We start from the raw sequence: 14,356 nt of genomic DNA on the forward strand, positions 1-14,356 counted from the left end.
AGGATATTTATCAGCTCTTAACTTTTAAAGTGATTAACTTTATCTGGTATTATTAAGCTGAGCACATTCCTCTACAGAAGTCGAACTATTTGGCCGTTAAGATGAAGAGTTTAAAGGCAAATCCCAGAAATGTGTCATTATCATTAGGAGATATTATCTGTCCTTGACTGATCAGACTCTGTTCTCCTTTTTCTTTCCTCCAAGATGCATTCCCTTCTGTTGTAACTCGGACATGATTTATTCGCTCGAGTCTGCATCACAAAGAGGATAAATGTGTTCAAATTACACAGCTTATTGCTCCCTGGCTTTGTTTACAAATTAAAAAGGCAGCTGCTGTCACGCCGATTCCTTTCTCTTGCCTGTGTGTGTTGATCTATCTGAAGATCTATGTGGCTCTATAATGTGGAGACATTTTCATGTTTTGCTCGCTCGTTTGTTTTTGCCACGTTATTAGGCACATGTTGCCGGTGCCGATTTTGTTTTCTCTTTTTTTTTTAACATTCGAAACTCAAAACCGCTTGTGGCATTTCAACAAGAAATCAGGTTTTGAACCATCCTCACATGAAAGCACCTTGCATTTGCTGCACATTTATCGGGTGCATATCTATAATTTGAATCTCTCATCCCAACACATCCCGAAGGAGCTCTGCTGCTGGATCGAGTTCTGGTGACTGCGGAGGACATCGAAGTACATTGGGCTCATTGTTGTACTCAAGGAAACAGTTAAAGGTAATTTCAGATTTGTGACATTATGCATTGTCCCTAAAGGTAGCAGCCATCATAAATACACTCTTATTTTAAAGGAATGGACATGTTTAACAATACTCAGGTAGGCTGAGGAGATCAAACAGTGCTGAGTTGGTACAATATGGCCCAAAGTGTGACAATGCCTTTATATCTGTATTTTTTGGTGTCAGTCAGCTTTGTATTGTCTCTTCTTCCTCAGTTTTTTTTTTGCAGTTTGAATCTAAACATTTCATGTGTTGTGCTATTAATAATAAAGACAAAACTTTTCTATTCTTTTTTTTTTTTTAAATCTGCATGCTTCCGCAGTCTGGGCTTCAACCATCGCCACTCCAGCAACCCTTAACCGTAAAACAGTGGGGCTCCATGACTACAGGGGTAAATATTCTGCATCACTCTTTCCCACCACTAACCAAGATCCTTCTGAGAGGAGAAATAGCGAAGCCGTCAACTTTTTATCACCTTGAATCTGACCTCATTTTATTCAATAAAGCTGAAACACACTCTGAAATCAATGCCTATGGAAGACTTTTAGAGCTACACTATGGACAAAGTTTCCGCACGAAGCAGAATAACGAACATTGCTGTTTTGGAGCAAACAATTAAAACGTTTATTTCAGAATAGACAATCAGCTTGAAATGTCATAATCAAGTTAAGTACCCACAATTTTTTATTTTTTTTTTCTGATTTGCAAAACCAGTGTAAGCAATTAGATCTGTAATGAGGAAACACGTCTACATAAGGCTTCATGACCGGTGAAGCAATAATGTCACAGGCAGTTGCAGGAGCATCTGACAGTGAATACAGTGAGCAAAAGTCACCAGGATGTCTTGTAGAAATTTTGAACGGGTTTCGACAGGAATCCAGTTTGGGTTTGAAATGCAGCGTTTGTATGTAGCAAACATGTGGTTTATACAGATGTCACAGTAGCACAATGTGGGAACCAGTGGGTATGTATACAACTCAGACTAAAAATACTATGATATCCAGAAAACAGCATCTCTTTTTAGATAATGTCTCTGGACTGCACCTCTTGCAAAAGGCACTTGCCATTTCACATACACACATGTCATTGGCTTGGTGTATCATTGTGTCTTTGTGGCTTTCTCTTAGTTGTAATCATTCGAATTTCCAAGTATTGCACATCACAGTTGCTCTGGCAGCGCTACTTTTAGGCGCCACTTACACAACATCAAGCCACAGTCGAGCAACAGGAAGATGAAAGTGGATGGCACAGCTTTCCCTACAACAGAGTCGACCCTAATAGTTCACTTTAGATCACAGCTCACCCTCGCACCTGAGACACGCATGCATGAGCGCATACACGCTCTCTCGCTCTCACACACACGCACACACTGGATCCCAACAAAACGTGAAGTCTATTGTTTTCAGGCTCTCAGTTCCAATGTTTTTCACTTTGTTTTTGCATCCTGTCCTCCGCCTCCTCCTCTTCCTTCCTCTACCCCGACAACTTTGTCTTCATGACCGATTTCACAAAGCAAGCAGCACATGCTGCAGCGCAAAAACTTCATGCTTGGGGTGTAAGTGTGCAGCTGGGTGAAAGCGTAATTTAATTCCTTATAAAAGTTATGCAGGTGTGCAGACGTTTCATAATTACAGAAAAAGGTTTTTGCAATTACAGGACTCAAAGCCTACGGACCATTAATAATTTAATTACATGATGAGAAAAAAATATTACTTTCACTTTTGCACATGTGGGACCATTTGCTTTTTATTTCTGCACACAGTGTGGGGCATTCGATTTGTTTGTTTAAAGCAGTAGATGAGTGAACCAAAGTTGTGCCTCCAAAACGAGTCAGTTCCAGTAAACAGTTTTGCCTCACAAACATTCTTTCCAGGTTGCACTTTTCAGTATGTTTGGAGATTAACGCAGGGCGAGGACCATCTTCTCACTCAGCTCTGCAGCTCATCCTCTCTACGGTCTCATCCTGCGCTTTACAAAGCAGACTTCCAGCTGCGAGCGGGCCCGCACGGATCCGAGCTGCACGGTGACGCAGCATTGTGCCAGGTAGACAGCTGACAAACACACCTGTTTCACTAGCAGCTCCTCGTCCATTCGACTCCTCTCCATTGTATGAGTCAGAGCGCGCTCTGATTTACTAACGAGAAACTGATGGAACTGAAAGAACAGAAAATTATAAAAGTGGGTGAGTCATTCATAGTGACCTTTATTCGCAGTTGTCCTGGATAGTGGTGTGGGTGTTTCCCAGAAATTACTTCTGTTGATTAAATGTACCTGTGGTAGATTCACCCTCACATGTGAAAACAAAATAAAAAAAACAAAGATTTTGTTGTTTCCAGCATTTGGAGTTTTCTACTTTGCATTGGAGGCAACTCAAAAGGGCATCTTTTGAGCCTCGGATGAGTACAGTGAGGGATTTAAGTACCATATGTAATATTGTACAAGGTATAGGCAACTAGAGTTTTTCTTCTTTTTACCACAGTTTGATGTGGTGGGACTCAAATAAAGGAGCTGAACAAATGATAAAACTTTAATAACAGAAGGGCTGCTAGGCTGGGAATCCAAGAAACAAACATTAATCTAATAGAAGCAAAAGAAAAACAACCAACAAAAAAATATGATTCTCCATTAGTCGAAAGAAGCACTGAGAACGAACAGTGCTTTTTTTATACGAGAATATCGTATAAAAAACATAATTAATTATTAATCTGTTTAGGCCAAATTATCTCTCATTTTGGTGTCCAAAACAATAAAAGTCTATGCAGAAGATGAAGAAGGTCCAGAGGCACAGCTTTCTAACCTTCACAAAAACAAATGTTGAGTTTTTATGTCCAGCAATGCTTGGAAATAATAGAGCAAAAGGTAATCTTCAACTCACATGTTTTTTTTTTCTGTAAGCATTTTCTGAGACCCAATATTTACTGTAATGTCTAGTTTGAAGTGTTATAATATATTGCATTTGGCATTACAAAGGAAAATTCCAGTCACACAGAATTCAATGAAATGTATTGATTTAAGTGCGACGTCTATTACTGGTTTTCACAATTGTTGACTGTATGATGAGTTTATGATGTGTATTTATGTTTTTGTGATGTAAAGCACTTTGAAATGTGTTATACAAATAGACTTGATTGATTATTTAAATTTTTTACCAACAGCAAACTGTGAAGGTTAGAGATAGATTTGAGAGTACAGCACAATGGCAGACATACAACGACACGACCTTCCACCTAAACTGACCAACCAGGCAAGACATTCATTAATCTGAGAAGCACCCAAGGGAATTATGGTTAAGACCAGCTGTAAAGACCTAAAGCGTTGTGTGATGGAAAACTAATGCTGAACATCACCCAAAACGTGCAATAGTTTTTCTGTCATTACCATGGACAGAGAAACTATTCAAATTTAATGAGCTAAGATTGAGAGAAATACAAGGGAAAGAAACCTGTTACAGGCTGAGGACACATGTTGCAACTTGCATTGGTCAGCCACATAAAATATCCCAAAATCCACTGAAGTTTTGGTTGTAAAAGCTCAAAATGTGAAAAAGCACAAGGGCTATTGATGCAGTTCACTGTGTACAATTGGCAGAAGATCGTAGGGGGGGCAAGGGCGTAGGAACAAGTTTATCATTGGGGGGGACACATATCGGAAACTTGAAAGATCCGTAAATAGCTTGAGCAAAAATGTCAAACAATGGTGTCATCAACTGTTACTCTAATCTGACCCCTTGTAACGCGTAATCTAACGTGTTACTATTTACAATCCAATAATCAGATAAAATTACGTATCCAAGTTAAGTATTTGTGATTATTTTTAAAAAACACATATTGTTGCTCTCTTCTTTTTCCTTGGGGAGATTTTCATATGTAACACCAGCGACACAAACGTAAACGATGGAGGGAAAAGAGATGCACATTTTCTAGCTGATGGATGAATTTTTCATTGAGTGATCAAATTACTCTTTCAAAGTAACTATGCCAGTCATGGCAATAAACTAACTACACTATAAATCATATGTGTGTAGACCTGTCACAATAACAAATTTTGATTTTTGATAAACAATATTATTGTTGTTTTTAGACCATTTTTAAGTAATAAATGTTAATGGGAAAATTATAATGCAAGAACACAATCTGAAAGATCAGTAAACTTAAAATTATAATGAACATTTAACACTGCAACTGGAAGGCATTTCAAATATCCAAGATAAATAAACAAAACGACAAATAAAATTAATTTTGAAATCTTTATCAATAAAATTGTCCTTCAAAAAAAGGTTTAGCTGAGACCAAAGCACCAACCTGAAAGCTTTTATCATACAGTTTTTTGTAGAAAGAAAGAGAAATAAAAAGAGAAGTGATAAATCATGCCAATGGAAATTATTGAATTTGTTTTAATTTATCATGAGCACGGAGCTCGGTTCATTGTGCGCGTTGAAGCGAACACGCAGCGGCACGAGCTGATGCCGCATGCGCAGCGTGTCGCAGCGCCTCGTGCATCTCTGGATTTTTGCAACTCGGTGCGGATCACGCGCGCCGCTCTCCCAGGCGGCTCCAATGTAAACCTTAACTATAAACCTTGGGGCTGGTACAGTTTATAATCAGTTAACTCACACATTGTGATTAACATTAGAGTTGCTACCTGTAACTATCCTGGCTCCCTGGCTGGGCTGGCAGTTTTGGCGGGTCTGAATCGCTTCATCTCCAAGACGACGAACAAAATGTGTCCAGTTTTTGGCTTTTCCTTGCTCTCTTTTTTCCATCCTTCTCACTTTGCCGCTCCACTCCAATTCAAAAGAGCAGAACAAATTTTATGTTTTTTGAACAATAACCATTTTTGTTGCTAAGAGATGAGTGTGTTTACTGGTAACCAAGAGCCACGAAGTGAACTTCAGATTTTTACTTTAGCGTAATTTGCCAACGGTAAATGTCTTGTATCTAATCAGGTAAGCGTTATTTCGAAGGAGCTTTTGTTTTATAAACTACTTGTTATTAATTTGGTTTTAAGAGATAAGCGGGGTTTTTCTGGTAACGAACTACCACGAAGTATAAATCGAGGTTTTTACTAAAATAAGAGCTATTTCAAAAGAGCGGAAGAAACATTATATTTTTTTTATCAATAAGAATTTTTGTTGCTATATGCTGTTAATCTGTTGCTTAGAGATGATCGCGTTTTCTGGTAACCAAGTTTCACAAAGTTCCATAAAGTAAAACGTCTGAGAGAGAGCAGAAGAAATCCTATATTTTTTAACAATAACAATTTTTGTTGCAAATCTGTTGCTAAGAGATGAGTGTGTTTACTGGTAACCAAGAGCCACGAAGTGAACTTCAGATTTTTACTTTAGCGTAATTTGCCAACGGTAAATGTCTTGTATCTAATCAGGTAAGCCTTATTTCAAAAGAGCTTTTGTTTTATAAACTACTTGTTATTAATTTGGTTTTAAGAGATATGCGGGGTTTTTCTGGTAACGAACTGCCACGAAGTAAATCGAGATTTTTACTTTTGTGTTGAATGGGTGTTTAGTATAGGTATTTTCCATTAATGACCAAAAAAAGTACTTTTCTGCAAAAATGACCAACTGCACAATTCTTGTTAGTGTAAAATAAGTGGTATTTCAAAAGAGCGGGAGAAACATTATAGTTTTTTATCAATAAGAATTTTTGTTGCTACGCTGTTAATCCGTTGCTAAGAGATGATCGCGTTTTCTGGTAACCAAGTTCCACAAAGTTCCACAAAGTAAACATCTGATTTTCACTTATGCAAAATGTGCCAACGATAAATTTCTTGTATCTAAGCTGATAAGCAGTATTTTGAAAGAGCGTATGTTTTATAAACTCTTATTATTAATTTTCTGTTAAGAGATAAGTAGGTTTTTTTCTGGTAACGAACTGCCACGAAGTCTAAATCGAGATTTTTGCTTTTGTGTTGAATTTGTGTTTTATATCTACTAATGACAAAAAGAACTACATCCATCCATCCATCCATCCATTTTCTTCCGCTTATCCGGGGTCGGGTCGCGGGGGCAGCAGCTTCAGAAGGGAGGCCCAGACTTCCCTCTCCCCAGCCACTTCTTCCAGCTCCTCCGGGGGAATCCCAAGGCGTTCCCAGGCCAGCCGAGAGACGTAATCCCTCCAGCGTGTCCTGGGTCTTCCCCGAGGCCTCCTCCCGGTGGGACGTGCCCGGAACACCTCACCAGGGAGGCGTCCAGGAGGCATCCTTACCAGATGCCCAAGCCACCTCAACTGGCTCCTCTCGACGTGGAGGAGCAGCGGCTCTACTCTGAGTCCCTCCCGGATGACCGAGCTTCTCACCCTATCTCTAAGGGAGAGCCCAGCCACCCTGCGGAGGAAACCCATTTCGGCCGCTTGTACCCGTGATCTCGTTCTTTCGGTCATGACCCAAAGCTCATGACCATAGATGAGGGTGGGAACGTAGATCGACCGGTAAATCGAGAGCTTCGCTTTTTGGCTCAGCTCTCTCTTCACCACGACGGACCGGTACAGCGCCCGCTTCACAGTAGACGCTGCCCCAATCCGCCTGTCGATCTCCCGCTCCCTTCTTCCCTCATTCGTGAACAAGATCCCCAGATACTTAAACTCCTCCACTTGAGGCAGGACGACCCCCCTGACCCGGAGAAGGCACTCTACCCTTTTCCGGCTCAAGACCATGGCCTCGGATTTGGAGGCACTGAGCCTCATCCCGGCCGCTTCACACTCGGCTGCGAACCGCTCCAGTGAGAGCTGCAGATCACGTTCCGATGAAGCCAACAGGACCACATCATCCGCAAAAAGCAGAGATGCGATCCTAAGGCCACCAAAACGGATCCCCTCAACACCTCGGCTGCGCCTAGAAATTCTGTCCATAAAAGTAATGAACAGAATCGGTGACAAAGGGCAGCCTTGGCGGAGTCCAACTCTCACCGGAAACGAGCCCGACTTACTGCCGGCAATGCGGACCAGACTCTGACACCGGTCATACAGGGACCTGACAGCCCGTATCAAAGGACCCGGTACCCCATACTCCCGGAGTACCCCCACAGGGCCCCCGAGGGACACGGTCGAACGCCTTCTCCAAGTCCACAAAACACATGTAGACTGGTTGGGCGAACTCCCATGCACCCTCCAGGACCCCGCTGAGGGTGTAGAGCTGGTCCAGTGTTCCACGACCAGGACGAAAACCACACTGCTCTTCCTGAATCCGAGGTTCGACTATCCGACGGACCCTCCTCTCCAGGACCCCTGAATAGACCTTACCAGGGAGGCTTAAGAGTGTGATCCCCCTGTAATTGGAGCACACCCTCCGGTCCCCCTTTTTAAACAGGGGGACCACCACCCCAGTCTGCCAGTCCAGGGGAACTGCCCCCGATGTCCATGCGATATTGCAGAGTCGCGTTAGCCAACACAACCCCGCAACATCCAGAGCCTTAAGGAACTCCGGGCGGATCTCATCCACCCCCGGGGCCCTGCCACCGAGGAGCTTTTTGACCACCTCGGCGACCTCGTCCCCAGAGATTGGAGAGCCCAGCCCAGAGTCCCCATGCTCAGCTTCCTCAACAGAAGGCATGTTGGTGGGATTGAGGAGGTCTTCGAAGTATTCCGCCCACCGGCCCACAACGTCCCGAGTTGAGGTCAGCAGCGCACCATCCCCACTATAAACAGTGTTGGTGCTGCACTGCTTCCCCCTCCTGAGACGCCGGATGGTGGACCAGAATCGCCTCGAAGCCGTACGGAAGTCTGTCTCCATGGCCTCTCCAAACTCCTCCCACGCCCGAGTTTTTGCCTCAGCGACAACCCGAGCCGCATGCCGTTTCGCCCGCCGGTACCCATCAGCTGCTTCTGGAGTCCCACAGGCCAAAAAGGCCCGGTAGGACTCCTTCTTCAGCTTGACAGCATCCCTCACCGAAGGTGTCCACCAACGGGTTCGAGGGTTGCCGCCGCGACAGGCACCAACAACCTTGCGGCCGCAGCTCCGATAGGCCGCCTCGGCAATGGAGGTACGGAACATGGTCCACTCAGACTCAATGTCCCCCACCTCCCCCGGAACGTGTTCGAAGTTCTGCCGGAGATGAGAGTTGAAGCTCCGTCTCACAGGGGACTCCGCCAGACGTTCCCAGCAGACCCTCACTATACGTTTGGGCCTGCCAGGTCTGACCGGCTTCCTCCCCCACCACCGGAGCCAACTCGTCACCAGGTAGTGGTCAGTGGACAGCTCCGCACCTCTCTTCACCCGAGTGTCCAAGACATACGGCCGCAAATCCGATGAGACGATGACAAAGTCAATCATCGAACTGCGGCCTAGGGCGTCCTGGTGCCAAGTGCACATATGGACGCCCTTATGCCTGAACATGGTGTTCGTGATGGACAATCCGTGACGAGCACAGAAGTCCAACAACAGAACACCGCTTGGGTTCAGATCGGGGGGGCCGTTCCTCCCAACCACGCCTCTCCAGGTCTCACTGTCATTGCCCACGTGAGCGTTGAAGTCTCCCAGCAGAACAAGGGAGTCCCCAGGAGGGGCACTCTCCAGTACCCCCTCTAAGGACTCCAAGAAGGGTGGGTAATCTGAACTGCCGTTCGGCCCGTAAGCACAAACAACAGTCAGAACCCGTCCCCCCACCCGTAGGCGGAGGGAGGCTACCCTCTCGTTCAACGGGGTGAACCCCAACGTACAGGCGCCCAAATGGGGGGCAACAAGTATGCCCACTCCAGCCCGGCGCCTCTCACCGTGGGCAACTCCAGAGTGGAAGTACGTCCAGCCCCTCTCAAGGAGACTGGTTCCAGAACCAGAACCATGCGTCGAGGTGAGGCCGACTATTTCTAGCCGGAACCTCTCAGCCTCGCACACTAGCTCCGGCTCCTTCCCCACCAGAGAGGTGACGTTCCACGTCCCAAGAGCCAGCTTCTGCAGCCGAGGATCAGACCGCCAGGGTCCCCTCCCTTGGCTGCCGCCCATAGCACAATGCACCCGACCCCTTTGGCCCCTCGGACAGGTGGTGAGCCCATCGGAAGGGGGACCCACGTCTCCTCTTCGGGCTGAGCCCGGCCGGGCTCCATGGGTAAAAGCCCGGCCACCAGGCGCTCGCCATCGTGCCCCACCTCCAGGCCTGGCTCCAGAGTGGGGCCCCGGTGACCCGCGTCCGGGCGAGGGAAAACGCAGTCCAAAGTTATTACTCATCAGTTTGCTGAAAACTACATTTTCTGAAAAAAATCACCAACTACACAATTGTTAACAAGTATAAAATAAGTGATAGGCTATTTCAAAAGAGCAGAAGAAATATGTTTTTTGAACAAAAACAATATTTGTTATTAATCTGTGAAGAGATGATGAGTGTGTTTACTGGTAACCAAGTGCCACAAAGTGAACTTCAGATTTTTACTTTTGCAAAAGTAAAAATCAAAAAGCAGAGCACAAACATTTCTAATGTAACTATTGCCCACATTAAAAGTAGGCTTTTTCCTAAAATAAGCTTTTTAGCTATTTTGTTTATTTATTAACCATGTTTAGCACACTGAATGGAGGAAGTCAATGTAAGACAACCTGCTAGTTATAGCCCACATGCCACTGGCTGCATTTAGGCTAATATTACCATTATTCGATCTTGATATTGCCTAATGTTTTGTGATACCAAGTATAAGAGATGTTTAAGTAGAATCATTGCAAAGGCAGAAATGAGAAAAAAAAACACAATTTATCTTAAACTCCTAGAACTGGCTTTAATTCTTGAGTTAAAGGAATTCTATTAAAAAACAGAAACACCTGCTTTAAAAGCAGACTTAAAATGTTCCTTTCTGTGAGCACCCTATGTATCATCTGATATTGTTCGGACAGGTTCAGATCTGATATCACTTGCCTTGTTAAATTTCCTGTTCCTAAGTTCTCTGACGAGGCCCAGAAATTTGATGAGTCAGATTTCTAAGTTTTAAAATGTTATCAGAAAGGTAGAAAGTTTGCTAATTATTTTCCTTACACTTTACAGTTATGCAGCACTTTGTGTTGATCTGAAGTAATCATCTTTGTTGTAAAATATCTTGGAATTTGTGGCTGCAGCATTGCAAATGCTAGAAATAGTTATGGGATGTAAGCACTTCTGCACATCATGGTGCTTGTTAGAGAGCCCTAAATATTGTATGTTTATGTTATTTCCCTCAGTTACTCAACATATACTGTTACAGAAACTCACAGTTTCAGTGTTGGTGTCACATTGTATTTGGGAAACGTTTGATAGTTGTAGACATAAGAAAAAAATAATGTAGTTTACTGCTAAGTGAAACGCTAGTTAAAATCAAACCTACTTGGAGATACTCAGACAATGTGTATATATATTTATTCATATTTATATAAATTCCCTTCTCACGCTTCCGCAGGTGGACTCTTTCATCCACTGAGCTCGGGTCCTCTACCAGAGGCCTGGGACCTTGAGGGTTCTGCGCAGTATCTTGGCTGTGCCTAGAACCTGACATTTCCGGACTGAGATGTCTGATGCTGTTCCTGGGATCTGTTTTAGCCACTGCTCCAGTTTGGGGGTAACTGCCCCGAGGGCCCCGATGACCACAGGCACTACCACAAGTCCCTGCGCTCCTCGGCCCTGTAGACACAGGGTGAATCCTAGCAACCTAGGTGAACCTGCTCGGTTCACCTAGGTTGCTAGGTGAATCCTGCTAGGATTCACCTAGCAGGTTGCTAGGTGAATCCTAGCAACCTGCTAGGAGCACCGGATGCATCCGGTGCCACCTGATGGTGTGGACCCGCCGATTTCTGCCAGGATCAGTTTGGTAAATGCCAAGTCGCTGACAAATAAAACTTTCGTCATTAGGGATTTATTTTCCTCTTATTGATTGGATGTTTTATTAACAGAATCATGGACAAGTGGTTTGGTGACTCCAGCATTTTTAATGAACTTGTACCACAGAACTGTGGCTATTTTAATGCTCCAAGGATGTCAGGGTCCGGTGGAGGTATAGTGACTGTTTAAAAGCAGTTTTACTTGTAAACAGTTGCCTCTGGCCTCGTTTAGTAGCTTTGAGATCAGCCTATTTGAACTCGGCAGCTCTCACACTGTGCTGTGTGCGGCGGTCTATCGGCCACCGAAGTACAACAAAAACTTTATAAATGACTTTTCTGATTTCCTGGCTGATATCATGCCAACAAGGTATGAGCGAGTTCTCATTGTTGGTGATTTTAATATTCATGTCTGTCGTCCTACTTCACCTATGGCTCAGTCATTTCTTAATGTAACCGATTCTTTTAATTTTGCGCAGTCTGACTGGTGCTATCCATGAGCATGGTCACAGTCTTGATCTGGTTTTATCTTATGGTCTACCAGTTTGTAATTTAGTGATTGGTGACTCATTATTTTCAGACCATATGTCAGTTTTATTTGAGATAACACTGTCCTGTGCTAAAGCTAAAGCATGCACTGCAGCTTGGTTCTATCGTGTTCTTAACCCTTCTACTGCTGGTCAGTTTTCTTCTGTTTTTAATCAATTTATTGGTGTATAAAGTGCTTCATAAATAAAGTTGGTATGGGATGGTATGGTACTGCGGTCTTCACCTTTCAGGCCTTTTCCAGTTCCTCTCTGATGCCCTGGTATTTCTCCAGTTTCTTGTGCTCCTTTTTCCTGATGTTGTAGTCACTTGGTATTGCTACATCCACCACAACGGCTTTCCTCTGTTGTTTATCCACCACCACAATGTCCGGTTGGTTCGTCATTACCATTTTGTCTGTCTGGATCTGGAAGGCCCACAGGATCTTAGCTCGGTTATTCTCCACCAACTTTGGGGGTGTTCCCCACTTTGATCTTCCAGTCCATATTCTGAAGATGTGCCTGTACACTATGCCTGCCACTTGGTTATGTCATTCCATGTACGCTTTCCCTGCTAGCATCTTGCACCCTGCTGTTATGTGCTGGACTGTCTCAGGGGCCTCCTTGCACAACCTACACCTTGGGTCTTGTCTGGTGTGGTAGATCTGAGCCTCTATTGCTCTGGTGTTTAGGGCCTGTTCCTGTGCAGCCAGGATGAGAGCCTCTGTGCTGTCCTTGAGTCCAGCTTTTTCCAGCCATTGGTAGGATTTCCTGATATCAGCCACTTCAGTTATTTGTCGGTGGTACATCCCATGTAGGGGCTCGTCCTCCCATGACGGTACCTCCAGCACCTCATCCTCTGTTCCCCATTGTCTGAGACATTTATTGAGCACATCGTCTGTTGAGACCTTGTCCTTGGTGTATTTATGGATCTTGGATGTTTCATCCTGGACAGCGGCTCTAATACTCACTAGTCCTCTGCCTCTTTCCTTGCGGCTAGTCTCGGGGTGCTGGATTTGGGGTGGGACCCTCCATGCATGGTTAGTAGCTTCTGAGTCTTAACATCCGTGGTGTTCTTCTCCTCCTTTGGCCAGCTAATTATTTATTTATGTATTTATTTTTATTTCTAACAGACAGAAAAGACAATCAAGAAAGAAAAAAATAAAATAAAATAGAATGAAACAGACAAACCACAGTTATTTCTGCAAACTGTGGCTTGCAGTTTGCAGAAATAAGAGGTAAAACAAATTATTATGACCAAGTGACAAGCAAATTTTATATTTTCTGTTTGAAAAGGAGCAGGTAGGAGATGTAATATCTTATAATGTCCTGCCCCTTTCATACTTATCAATTTATAATCAATTAACTGTCAAAATATCAAAACTAGACAACTTGTTTCCATTTTACATGACATTTAAAGATGTCCCATTATTTAAAAAGTATTTATATCATCAATAGTATTTACAGACTTTAAAACAGTCATCTTATAGAACATTTTGCAATAAGCTCCTTTTTAATCAGTTTTTTAAGCTGGTTTATATTTCTACTTTTTTGAACTCATCATTCAATCCATTCTATACATCTACTCCACGCACCGATAAACAAAAACTCTGCATGGTTGTTCTAATACATTGTTTTTTAAAATGTCCATCATCTCTTAAATTATAACTTCCCTCTCTGTCACAAAACATTTTCTGTATATTGGGTGGAAGTTGCTGATTTCTGACCTTAAACATGAATTGTACAGTTTTAATATTTTAGTATTCTGGGACCTTGTTGCTCTGCTTGGGTTCCCCAAGGTTCCGTTTTGGGCCCACTCCTCTTTTTACTGTACATACACCCAATAGGTTTTATTTTAAATTGCCACAGTAAAGGATTCCAAAAGGGTTTGGTTCCCTCAATTTAGAAAACTCAAGAAATCACCTGTCTTATTTACCTTCCTTGTTCCTCGTTTAGTCAGAATGCTGGATTTGGGGTGGAGCCCTCCATGCATGGTTAGTAGTTTCAGAGTCTTAACATCTGTGGTGTTTATCTCCTCCTTTGGTCAACTAGCTATTCCTGCAGGGTCTCTGATTACTGGTAAGGCGTAGCTGTTTATTGCACTGATCTTGTTCTTGCCATTGAGCTGGCTTCTCAGGACTTGCCTTATTCGTTGGAGGTATTTGGCTGTGACTCCTTTCCTTGTGACCTCATCGAGGTTGCCATTTGCTTGTGGTATTCCCAGGCACTTGTAACTGTCCTCAATGTCTGCTATTGTTCCTGCTGGGAGTGAGACCCCTTCTGTGTGGACGACCTTCCCTCCATCCGACCACACTTCTCTAG

The 14,356-nt window shown here is 43.6% G+C and overlaps 1 protein-coding gene and 2 long non-coding RNA genes across 4 annotated transcripts in view; 1 reads left to right on the top strand and 2 right to left on the bottom strand.

The window, feature by feature from the left end:
• The window catches only part of btbd11b (BTB (POZ) domain containing 11b), an 89,989-nt gene that overhangs the window by 57,818 nt on the left and 17,815 nt on the right, over window positions 1-14,356 (bottom strand). The gene's annotated exons all lie outside the window — the stretch shown is intronic.
• LOC145551964 (uncharacterized) lies at window positions 2,460-5,632 on the bottom strand. The gene is made up of 2 exons (XR_014087860.1): window positions 5,373-5,632; window positions 2,460-2,885 (listed from the first exon to the last, which is right to left on the bottom strand). It is a non-coding gene; the product is annotated as an uncharacterized LOC145551964 (long non-coding RNA).
• LOC145551963 (uncharacterized) lies at window positions 6,008-13,228 on the top strand. Its single transcript, XR_014087859.1, has 3 exons — window positions 6,008-6,113; window positions 11,096-11,329; window positions 11,416-13,228. It is a non-coding gene; the product is annotated as an uncharacterized LOC145551963 (long non-coding RNA).

The sequence above is a fragment of the Poecilia reticulata genome, chromosome 6, assembly GCF_904066995.2.
Source record: "Poecilia reticulata chromosome 6, P_reticulata-male-v2, whole genome shotgun sequence".
In the NCBI taxonomy this organism is placed as follows: Eukaryota; Metazoa; Chordata; class Actinopteri; order Cyprinodontiformes; family Poeciliidae; genus Poecilia; species Poecilia reticulata.